The sequence below is a fragment of the Oryx dammah genome, unplaced genomic scaffold, assembly GCF_014754425.2.
Source record: "Oryx dammah isolate SB20612 unplaced genomic scaffold, SCBI_Odam_1.1 HiC_scaffold_27, whole genome shotgun sequence".
In the NCBI taxonomy this organism is placed as follows: domain Eukaryota; kingdom Metazoa; phylum Chordata; class Mammalia; order Artiodactyla; family Bovidae; genus Oryx; species Oryx dammah.
The window spans coordinates 51058928-51071453 of record NW_024070211.1 but is presented as its reverse complement, the minus strand read 5'-3'; positions in this window follow the sequence as shown (position 1 = coordinate 51071453).

Below are 12526 nucleotides of genomic sequence, written 5' to 3'. Positions count from 1 at the left end.
TGTATTATCTCACTGACACATGGAATTAAATACAAAACAACACACACACATACTCACACACAAAGTTTGTAGATACAGGAAACAGACTGATCATTGCCAGAGGCAGGGACTGGAGAATAAGAGAAAAAAGTGAAGGGGGTCAAAAGGTACAAGCTTATAAAATAAATAAGTCATGGGGATGTAATATACACCATGGTGACTATAGTCACCGTATTATGCTATATTGCATATTTAAGAGTTGCCAATTGAGTATATCTTAAAAGTTCCCATAATTAGAAAAAGACTTTTTTTGTAGGCTATGGTTTTTCCAGTAGTCATGTATGGATGTGAGAGTTGGACTGTGAAGAAAGTTGAGCGCCGAAGAATTGATGCTTTTGAACTGTGGTGTTGGAGAGGACTCTTGAGAGTCCCTTGGACTGCAAGGAGATCCAACCAGTCCATTCTGAAGGAGATCAGCCCTGGGATTTCTTTGGAGGGAATGATGCTGAAGCTGGAACTCCAATACTTTGGCCACCTCATGCGAAGAGTTGACTCATTGGAAAAGACTTTGATGCTAGGAGGGATTAGGGGCAGGAGGAGAAGGGGAGGACAGAGGATGAGATGGCTGGATGACATCACTGACTCGATGGACATGAATCTGAATGAACTCCGGGTGATGGTGATGGACAGGGAGGCCTGGCATGCTGCGATTCATGGGGTTGCAAAGAGTCGGACACGACTGAGTGACTGAACTGAACTGAACTGTAGGTGACAGATGTTAACTACATTTATTGTGGTGATCATTTGGCAATATATACAAATATCAAATCTTATGTTGTACAGCTGAAACTAATATTATAAGTCAATTATACCTCAATTTACAAAAAAAAAAAACTTTTGAAAAATGGATTATGACACAGACTACACAGACTAAAGGCCGACCACCGGAGGACACAGTGAGAAAGTGGTCATCTGTAAGGCAAGGGGAGAGGCCTCAGAAGAAACTGAAACCATTGACTTCTGGCCTCAAGAACTGGGAGTAAATTATTTCTGTCGTCTAAGCCAACAAGCCTATGGTATTTGTTATGGCAGCCCTAGGAAACTAACACAGCGGTGCTCCTCAGTCACTCCAAGGGAACCCGAAGAAGTGACAAGGGATGGAGGTCTTTGATCATGCCAGCACACTCACCACATTCTCTCCAGGGAAAGTGACCCTCCCCAATCACACAAGTCAGTCACTACATGCTGACCACATGTCAGTATGCTATACTCTGCATGTAAGTTAAATAAGCAGGTTGACAACATATAGCCTTTCCCAATTTTGAACCCGTCCATTGTTCCATGTTTGGTTCTAACTGTTACTTCTTGACCTGCATTCAGGTTTCTCAGGAGATAGGTAAAGTGGTCTGGTATTCCCATCACTTTAAGAATTTTCTGCAGTTTGTTGTGATCCACACAGTCAAAGGCATTAGCATAATCAATGAAGCAGAAGTAGATGTTTACCTGTAATTCCCTTGCTTTCTCTATGATCCAACAAATGTTGACTGTTTGATCTCTAGTTCCTCTGCCTTTTCTAAATCCAGATTATGCATTTGGAAGTTCTCAGCTCACATACTGCTGAAGCCTAGCTTGAAGGATTTTGAGCATAACCTTACTAGCTTGTGAAATGAATGCAACTGTATGGTACTTTCAACATTCTTTGGCATTGTCCTTCTTTGGGATTGGAGTGAAAACACCTTTTCCAGTCCTATGGCCACTGCTGAGTTTTCAGAATTTGCTGCCATATTTTGTGCAGCTCTTTAACAACATCATCTTTTAGGATTTGAAATAGCTCAGGGGGAATTCCATCATTTCCACTAGCTTGGTTCTCTACTCGACTTCACCCTCCAGGATATCTGGCTCTTGGTGAGTGACCACACCATCTTGGTTATCACGGTCATGAAGACTGTATAGTTCTTCTGTGTATTCTTGTCACCTCTTTTCACTCTCTTCTGCTTCTGTTAGGTCCTTACTGTTTCTGTCATTTTTTGTGCCTATCCTTGCATGAAATATTCCCTTGATATCTCCAATTTTCTTGAAGGGAATCTAGTCTTTCCCATTCTGTTATTTTTCTCTGTGTCTTTGCATTGTTCATTTAAGAAGGGCTTCTTATCTCTCCTTGATATTCTCTAGAATTATGCTTTCAGTTGGGTATATCTTTTCCTTTCTCCCTTGACTTTCACTTCTCATCTTTCCTCAGCTATTTATAAAGCCTCCTCAGACAACACTTTGCCTTCTTGCATTTCTTTTTCTTAGGGATGGTTTTGGTCATTGCCTCCTGTACAATTTACAAACCTCCATCCATAGTTCTTCAGAAACTCTGCCTACCAGAACTAATCCCTTGAATCTATTCATCTTCTCCACTGTATAATCATAAGGGATTTGATTTAGGTGATACCTGAATGACCTAGTGGTTTTCCATACTTTCTTCAATTTAAGCCTGAATTTTGCAATAAGGAGCTGATGATCTGAGCCAGAGTGAGCTCCAGGCCTTGTTTTTGCTGACTGTATACAGCTTCTACATCTTTGGCTGCAAAGAATATAATTAATCTGATTTTGGTATTGATCATCTGGTGATGTCCATGTGTAGAGTCGTCTCTTGTGGTGTTAGGAGAGAGTGTCTGCTATGACCAGTACGTTCTTGTGACAAAACTCTGTTAGCCTTTGCCTTCTTCGTTTTGTATTCCAAGGCCAAACTTGCCTGTTATTCTGGATATCTATTGACTTCCTACTTCTGCATTCCAGTCCTTTATGATGAAAAGGACATCTTCTTTTGGTGTTAGTTCTAGAAGTTGTTGTAGCTCTTCACAGAACTGTTCAACTTCAGCTTCTTTAGAATTACTGGTTGGGGCATAGGCTTGGATTTCTGTGATATTGAATGATTTGCCTTGGAAACAAACTGACATCATTTTGTCATTTTTGAGATTGTATCCAAGTACTGCAGTTTGAACTCTTCTGTTGACTATGAGGGCTACTCCATTTCTTCTAAGAGAATCTTGCCAGCATCAGGCTTTACTTTCACCACCAGACACATCCACAAATGAGCATCGTTTCCACTTTGGCCCAGTCACTTCTTTCTTTCTGGAGCTATTAAAATAATTGCCCTCCACTCTTCCCAGTAGCATATTGGACACCTTCAGACCTGGGGGGCTCATCTTCTGGTATCATCTTTTTGCCTTCACACTGTTTATGGGATTCTTGTGTTAAGAACACTGGAGTGGTTTGCCATTTTCCCCTCCAGTGGACTACATTTTGTCAGAACTCTTCACTATGACCCGTCCGTCTTGGGTGGCCTTGCAAGCCATAGCTCATAGCTGCACTGAGTTATGCAAGCCCCTTCACCATAAAAAGCCTGTGATTCATGAAGGGGCATGATCACATTAAAGGTAAAAATAGATGAAATTAATTTTAGTAATACCTTTACCTAATCCCATATATCTAAAATATTGTCTGTCATTTCAACATGAGAAATGATTAATGAGACATTTTGGTTTGGCTTTCTGGTGGCTCAGACGGTAAAGTATCTGCCTGCAACATGGGAGATCCAAGTTCGATCCCTGGGTCAGGAAGACCTCCTGGAGATATTTTACATCCTTTTTTTTTATATTGTCTTAAATCTGATGTATTTTACATGTACAGTACATCTCAATTTAGATGCTAAATTTTCATCAGAAACACTTGATCTGTATTTCCATTGTACAAAATTTGAAAGAAAGTAAAAGTGGAAGTTGCTCAGTCATGTCCACTGTTTGTAACCCCATGGACTGTAGCCTGCATTGCTCCTCTGCCATGGAAGTCTCCAGGCAAGAATAATGAAGTGGGTAGCTGTTCCCTTCTCCAGGGGAGCTACCCAACCCAGGATTTGAGCCAGTTCTCCCACATTGCAGGCAGATTTTTAACCAACTGAGCCACCAGGGAAGTCCAAGAATACTGGAGTGGGTAGCCTGTCCCTTCTCCAGGGGATCTTCCTGACCCAGTAATCAAACTGGGGTTTCCTGCATTGCAGATGGATTCTTTACCAACTCAGCTCAGGGAACCACTGAAAAAAGACTCATATCCTTACCTTGTTTCAAATGTAAAAGTTTTTAGTATCTGAATACAGCACCACTTTCTGATTTCAAATTTATTTAAAGTGACATAGAATTATAGTTCTATCACATTACAAGTGTTCCATAGCCACATGTGGCTAGCAGCTCCAGTACTGGACAGCACAAGTCCAAAGGGCTAGACACATGTTTGCTAATTGCCTCTGAACCTTAAATTGTTTAATGCAGTGGACACAGTGTAGGTTCTTGGTACATCATGGCATCGCAGCAGTTAGGAACTTCAAAAACCCTTAAGGTTCAGTAGTCCCTTTTCCTTATATTAGAAGAAAGAGTACCTAGAATGAGAAAAGTTAAGTAACTTGCAGAAGATCATACAATTAGACTATTGGCATTCATCTGGACAAGAATTTACGTCTCCTTATTTTTAATCCTGAGGTCTTTCTACCTCATTATGTCAGATTCTCCAGGAAGAAAGAGGATTTTTAAATTTACTTGACTAATCACTTGAATAATATAGGCAAAGAAAAACATACTTATAATCTAGTTGCATTTGTATAACCTGATAAAGACAGGGCATGCTAGAGTATTTAAGGCCTTATTCCACTGTGGTCTGGGGCCAGGTGGTCTAATCTGTCAATCCAGTTTACCTCTGCTTATCACTGCTTCCTCTGCTTGCAGCCGCCTCACTGCACATCTCTTCCTCCCGCGCCTGGAGCATCCGGCCACATTTTTCTGTCTGCAGCTGTCCTCTCCCAGCTGTCTACCACAATTTGTTTAAGGCTGTGCTTCAGAGAGTCCTTTATATTTGCAAATCAAAGTATTCAGTAGAAACTGCAGCAAAGTTGGAAAAGAGCTTCTATCCAGCCACAAACACACCAAACTCTGAGGTCCTGCTTCCTGAGGGTGGGTGTGTGATTGTGTGTGTGTCTGTGTGTGTGTGAGAGAGAGAGAGAGAGAGAGAGAAAGACAGAGAGAGGGGCAGGCGAGAAGATGGACTTGTAGTTACGTGTGTGCCATCAGACCTGCACTCAAGTCCCAGCTCCACCATTTCCTAGGTGTGTGGCCTTGGGCAATCCTCAGGCTTCTCCCCTGCAGAATGAGGACAGTCGGAATAGCTGCTTCCAGGAGATTTCAGTGTGAAAGAGCACACAGAGAGCCCAGGGCCTGACAAGAGGAAGCCCCCACTTCATACAAGCTGATGTTACTTCCCAGTGGTCTTCAGGCTCCCTGAGGATGAAGACTATATGTGTCAGGCTCAACACTGCATCTTGTGACTAGCAAAATCCCTGAGACATAGTAGGTCCTAAACGAATATTTGTCAAATGATGTTATAAGATACTTATGATTTCCCTCAAATCTTCCAACTGATGCTAAGAGAGAGAAATGGGGAGGGGAGTGGGGGCGATATGGGGATAAGGAGAGGGGAGAGCGAGGTAGCTGCTTCCCTCTTCAGAATCTACCTGGCGGTGACACCAGGCTCAAAACGAAACTGTAAGTTCAACAAATAGTGACGTCCAGAGGGTTATGCAAGACAAAAGAATTAGAGTCATAGTGTTCAAAGGGGAAGAGATACGGAGTGGAGCAAGTAAATACAGAGTGTAAAATTGTCATTGACTTGATTTGAGTAGATAAATGTCTACAGGTTCTGTCCAACAAAGCACCTCCTTTTGTACTTCTAAGACGCTTCTTTCACCAACGGCATATTCCGTGAATCTTGACCTGGTGTCGCATTCCCCAGAACACATGACAGGCAAGAAACAGTAAAGCTTCCAGGAATCTTTCACTAGGCAAGTCTCTTAAAACAAGAAGGCACATGTATAGATAAGGCAGAGCTAACTTTTAACCTTTGCCTCAACTGGCTAAAGGTGACAACATGGGCATTGAGAAGGCTCATCTTACTCCACTAGCTGAGTCCTTTCCTGGCATGAAAATGTTGGTAATGTGGGAAATGATGATGATCACTAGATATACAAGTATAATAAATGCAAGAGGAGGGGCTAGAATGATCCATGTGACAATGAATTCATATAAGAGACATTGAGAATATTCAAAGCATCCTTGAGTATTTTCAGTAGTTAGCCTTCCCTTTAGATTTACAGAGTGGCAATTTATATCTTAATGTAATAAAAGAGATATAAGTATAGAGCTGTTCAGAAACTCTTTAAAGGGCATTGTTTATGAGAAAGTGGGTCTGTAGTTTACTAACTATGAGATTTTGAGCAGGTTATATCATCCTTATGCCTCTCTTTTTTCATCTGTAAAGTATAAATTATAATATTCTTATCCATAGTGTATATAGTAACAACTGGTCATAAATTCTGATCCTGGCCCTGTTCTAAATTTGCTTTTTTTTGTAAACACTTACTCCTCACACTCCTATGAGTAAAGTGCTATATTTGCCTGCTTTAAAGTTAAGAAACTTCAAGAGGCAAGGAAGTTATATACTATATAACTATAACCTGAGTTACTCCTGGAGTAGTAACAAGATTTAAGCTTACTCTGTATAAGGCCTTCTACTGTGGATACTATATAACTGTAGCTATGAACAATAGAGTACAGGTTCTTGGATGTTTAATTCACTTTAGTCACTGGAGTTCTGGCTCTTTTCATTCTTTTGTTTCCACTCATACCTCCATTCCAAAATTCCTTCACTGTTAAAATAATTTTACAAGTATATAATAAATACAAGAGGAGAAGGGTGTAGAATGATCCATGTGCAATGGATTAGAGTTAGAGATATTGGTATGAACTAATGTTTAGTTTAATATAGATGCAGATGTTTACATATAGATTTATTTATAGATATCTGTGTATACGTGGGTTAGGACACATATCTTCTTGCTCTGTCAGCTGAGAGCACATAATAGCAATGACACCCCAAGAGCAATAAGTACACCTCTCACTCGTGTCTTGGTTTCTAATACTGTTCTTCAACAAAAGGAAACAGAGCTCTTTGGAGAAATTGATGCTTCTAGGACTGGGGCAGGAAACACACAGCTGCACCTGGAACACTGTAGCATGAGAGAGAAGGAAGTGCAAACCAACCAACCAACAAACAAGCGACCACACAATGATGGTGGTGTGTCAAAGGGATTCAGGAGCCAACGGGACAAGCCCCCAGTGATTAAAGCTAGAACAATTTGAGCTATATAATAAATGAAGTACTAGTGGATTATATACCAAAGTATAAAGTAAACATCTGTGAGTACATATAAATATAAATGATTGAATAAATAAATGGGAAAGAATAGACAAACCTCTCATGCAGAATTATGAACAGTTTATGCAGCCACTCCACTCTCAAGTTGGCAGAGTCTAACTCTCCACTTCTTAAGTTTGGGCTGTGCATAATGACGTTCTTCCAAAGAGCACAGTATGGAAATGGAGAAGAAAAGAGTAACTTTATGGTGAAGACCGTGAAAAATAGTACAAGCCAGGGGATCAAAGTTAACACCTATAGTTGTAAGTCATTTTGATAATACATACCCATTATTTGATGTAATGCAAATGACATGTTGCCTCTGTGGTCTTCTTCCACAAAACCCATAACCCAGTTCAACCATGAGAAAAACATCAGACAAATCACAGTTGAGAGACATCCTACAAAATACTTGACCTACAAAATACTTCTCAAAACTGTCAAGGTCGTCAAAACACAGGTAAGTCTGAGAAACTGTCACAATCAAATGGAACCTAAGATGAATGATGACTAAACATAATGTGGTGTCCTAGATGGAATCTTGGAGCAGACAAATGACATTAAACAAGAGATAGATAAGAAAATCAGAATAGACTATGAACTTTAGTTAACAGTAATGAATTAATCACTAATATGTCAAAATGTGTCTTACAGGTGGAAGACACTATCATAGGAGACTGGTTGTGTGCTACACTCTAGACTATCGTTGCAATGATTATGTAAATCTAAGTGTTAGTCACTCAGTCATGTCCCACCCTTCGCAACCCCATGGACTATAGGCTGCCAGTTCCTCTGTCCGTGGAATTTTCCAGGCAAGAATACTGGAGTGGGTAGCCATTCCCTTCTCCAGGGGATCTTCCGGACCCAGGGATCAAACTTGAGTCTCCTGCATTGCAGGCGGATTCATTACTGTCTGTAAATCTAAACCTGTTCTAAAATAACAAGGTTGTTTAAAAAAAGTAAATGAATCTGTCATTGCTTATAATATGCAAACTTAGGGAACTATAGAGTCAGAAATTAGAGTTGGAAATAACCTGTGAGATCAAAGGAGAGGACAAAACCCCATTGAACAACCAAAACAGAGTCCTGCTATAACTTTTGCAGTCTGTTAAAAATATCATTATAATAATAATTTGATATAGGTTCTATCCTGTCAATCTTCAAGCAAAATTTCCAAGTCTTGGATAAAAATATATATGTAGATGTAGAATAGGATCCAGAGAATTGTGTGCTTCAATATACTATATATCACCTAATTACAATCACAAAGCAAATCTTTCATCTAACAATTCTCAAACAGTGTTAGGGAGACCCCAGTACGTTTTAAGGAGTCTCCAATGTCAAAACTATTTTCATAATAATATTAAGATGATATTTACCCTTTTCTCTCTTATTCTTTCACAAGTGAATGGTTTAGATTTCCAGAGATTACAGAATGTAATCTGTAATCCATTAACCAAAAGGTTAATGGAGAAGCAGTTGTGAGAATCCAACCACTTCCTATTAAGCTAGAAATCAGACAAATTGCAAACTTGTAAAATAATACCATCCTTATCACTTCCTTTGTTTTGGGTAGTATAGCTATTTTTCATAAAATATAGGAAAAGGGGTATGTCAAGACTGTATATTTTAACCCTGCTTATTTAACTTATATGCAGAGTACATCATGAGAAATGCTGGGCTGAAAGAAGCACAAGCTGGAATCAAGATTGCCGGGAGGAATATCAATAACCTTAGATATGCAGATGACACCACCCTTAGGGCAGAAAGTTAAGAGGAACTAAAAAGCCTCTTGACAAAAGTGAAGGAGGAGAGTGAAAAAGTTGGCTTAAAGCTCAACATTCAGAAAACTAAGATCACGGCATCCACTCCCATCACTTCATGGGAAATAGGTGGAGAAACAGTGGAAACAGTGTCAGACTTTATTTGTGGGGGCTCCAAAATCACTGCAGATGATGAATGTCGCCATGAAATTAAAAGACGCTTACTCCTTGGAAGGAAAGTTATGACCAACCTAGACAGCACATTCAAAAGCAGAGATATTACCTTGTCAACAAAGGTCCGTCTAGTCAAGGCTATGGTTTTTCCAGTGGTCATGTATGGATGTGAGAGTTGGACTGTTCTGAAGAAAGCTGAGCGCCGAAGAACTGATTCTTTTGAACTGTGGTATTGGAGAAGACTCTTCAGAGATCCTTGGACTGAAAGGAGATGCAACCAGTCCATCCTAAAGGAGATCAGTCCTGGGTGTTCATTGAAAGGACTGATGCTGAAGCTGAAACTCCAATACTTTGGCCACCTCATGTGAAGAGTTGACTCACTGGAAAAGACCCTGATGCTGGGAGGGATTGGGGGCAGGAGGAGAAGGGCACGACCGAGGATGAGATGGCTGGATGGCATCACTGACTCGATGGACATGGGTTTGGGTGGACTCTGAGAGTTGGTGATGGACTGGGAGGCCTGGCGTGCTGCGATTCATGAGGTTGCAGAGTCGGACACAACTGAGCGGCTGAACTGAACTGACTAAACTGATGTTGACATAATTGTTATTATTGATATGTAATTGTTAAAGTATTACATCTTTTTAAAATTCCTCTTAATTCATACATATGATAAATATTGATAGAAATTACCTATATAAGCAAAAACTCTTTGAGATCTTTAGTAAGTTTTGAGTGTAGAAAGTTTGAGAACTGGAGAGATGGAGAACTACTGTACTAATCATAGTGACCAGTTTGCTCTTTCAGCTTTGGGACACTTGTCATTCTATTGTCACCTTGTATCTCAACCCCTCCAGTGTTTTAAGAATTCCTCACCTTCTGAGTTTATAGAAGTGAAAGTGCCACATACTCATGTTTCCAGCCTCCCTTGCAGCTAGATCAGAAGCAATTACCTTAGGTCCTATCAAACTACCTGAACACATTGAGCCTTAGAATCTGAAGAAAGTGAGGCTGGGGCCAGACACAACTTTATAACGAAAGCAGAAGTGGCAAGGAGATAAAGTCCTAGAAGCAGTAGCTCTAATGCACCTCGTTAGTCCACTATAAGTTGTGTCAACAGCACGTATTGCTGTAGAATCCTGTATTTCGGCAGTTAGTTGTGTCAACAGCACATATTGCTGTAGAATCCTGTATTTCGGCAGCAGCGGTGTCTTCACCTGAACAATCTACTTATGTGAATCTGGCATTATTCCTGGTTATCTTGTCCTGACACTGACTCTCCAGCTGGGATCTCTGTTCTATGAGCTGCATAATATGCTTTAAATAATATTCCTTTTCAACTAGAAACATCCAAAGATGCTTAATGCTTGCAATTAATAACTCTGACTATTCTACCAAAAACTGGTTTCTTAGTTAACTTCCATCCTGACCTCTTTCAACATCAGCCTTTCTGAAATTCCATAAGTGAACCAAGATTAATTAAAGGAAAGAAAAAGCAAAATAAACTTACCCTTTACTTTATCTACTATAGAAAACAAGTAACTACACAAATAAATTTAAATGTTTACCATTTTGAAAGATGAAAATAACTTTTGGCCTTCTACTCTAAACTTTTACCTACGTTTTGGAATTATGATCCAACTTTCAACCAGCACAGTATAAGATTTTCATGTGTTACTTCCCAGTTATGTAATTTCTATAAAACAAGCAAGAGGCTCTGAAGAGAATGACTTATGACACCATGCCATGTGCTTAGTTCATTATAAGTCATTTCAAGGACCTCCAGTCATTCTGAGCCAATCAAAACAGAAATGTTCTAACACATTTGAGAGTATCTTGTTTTATAGAGTGCTTAAGAAAGGCAAGAAAAGCACACTAGATTTCAAATGTACCAAATTATCCAGAAAGGATTTTGAAACTGGTTCCTGTTAGGTTATTTTTCTTTATTATTTAATGTGGTATATAAAATATAATGCTTTTCTGTTTGAGCTCCTAGGACCTGGAATGGTTCTGCCTTTTAAAATTTGGCAAGCAAATTATAAAATATTTTTATTCTGCTCATTTTCTTGCTAGATTTCAAAAGTGAGAAGTACAAAGACAAGTTAGGCTCTACAGATCTCCCAATTTCATGCTAACTCAGATTAAGAGGGGCTTAAATTAATTTTGACTAGGAAAAGCATTTTCTACAATTGAAATACTACCTTAGATTAAGGATCCTTTGAAGCAGTGTCTCGAAATAATTTAGCAAAAACATATGGGCTCAGTAATCCATTACTTTTTCCCTCTCATGCTCTTTGTCCAGGTTTGAGTTTAGGGGTCTTGGATCTGGATATTTCCACATTTAACTTCTCAGAGGAAAGGTCTGTTTACAGGAGAAGTCAACAGAAAAACATTCATCAGCACACCTTACCTTGAGAATAAGTTGAGGCACTGAAAAACAGGCAGATGTAATGACCAATGATAACTTACTTCTTGCAAACCTAATTTGGGGGTGCATCTTTTAAAATATGAGTTTTTTGAGGGTGTATTTGGGAGAAGCTGCAGAGACAAACTCATTTGTCTTTATTTCTTCCTGTCTCTTACCTAGGGTGTATTTTTTTCTCTACTTGCTAAGAACAGGAAATTGCAGAACAAAGATTTGATCAGTTCTCATCACTTCAATGAGACTTGCTCAGTTTAACTTTGGCCAACAGCACCTATATATTTGCCCAGATAAATTACACAATGCATCAGAATAGATTAGTTTTATGTAGTTTTAAATTATCTTTTAATCTTCCAAGCCTGGAGTTCTTCTCACTATTAAAAGCCTATCTCTGAGAAGGTTGCCCTTTCAAAGTAAAAATAGGCAATACCTTTGAGACACTTTCCATTACTGGTTGACCTAGAAAAATCCCCTTCTTGCAGCTCAGTCCTGAGCAGGTACAAGAAGCTTCCTAGCCAGTCATGCATGTGAATGTGGCACAGGATAGACTAGTATGAATAGCACCTGAAGTCTGGACAGCATTTTAGAGTGAATAGAGAGCTTTCACACACAACATTTTGTCTGAGCTTCAACAACCCTGCATTTACATAAGCAAGGCTAGAACTGTTCCATGTTACAAATGAGAATGGACTCTGAGAGTGACTTTCCCAAGTGAGGTGAGGGCTCAGCCTAGAACTGCAGACTGTAGACCTGTCTGGGCCACCCCTGAGAGAGAGGACGATCCAGAGAGCAAAATCATCTGACTATTGTTCTCTCCTCTCCCACTCGTCGTTTACTGAAACAGTACAGGAAGCCCAACAACAAAGCAACCATGAACAATGGAGAGGAAAGGAGAGCCCAAAGG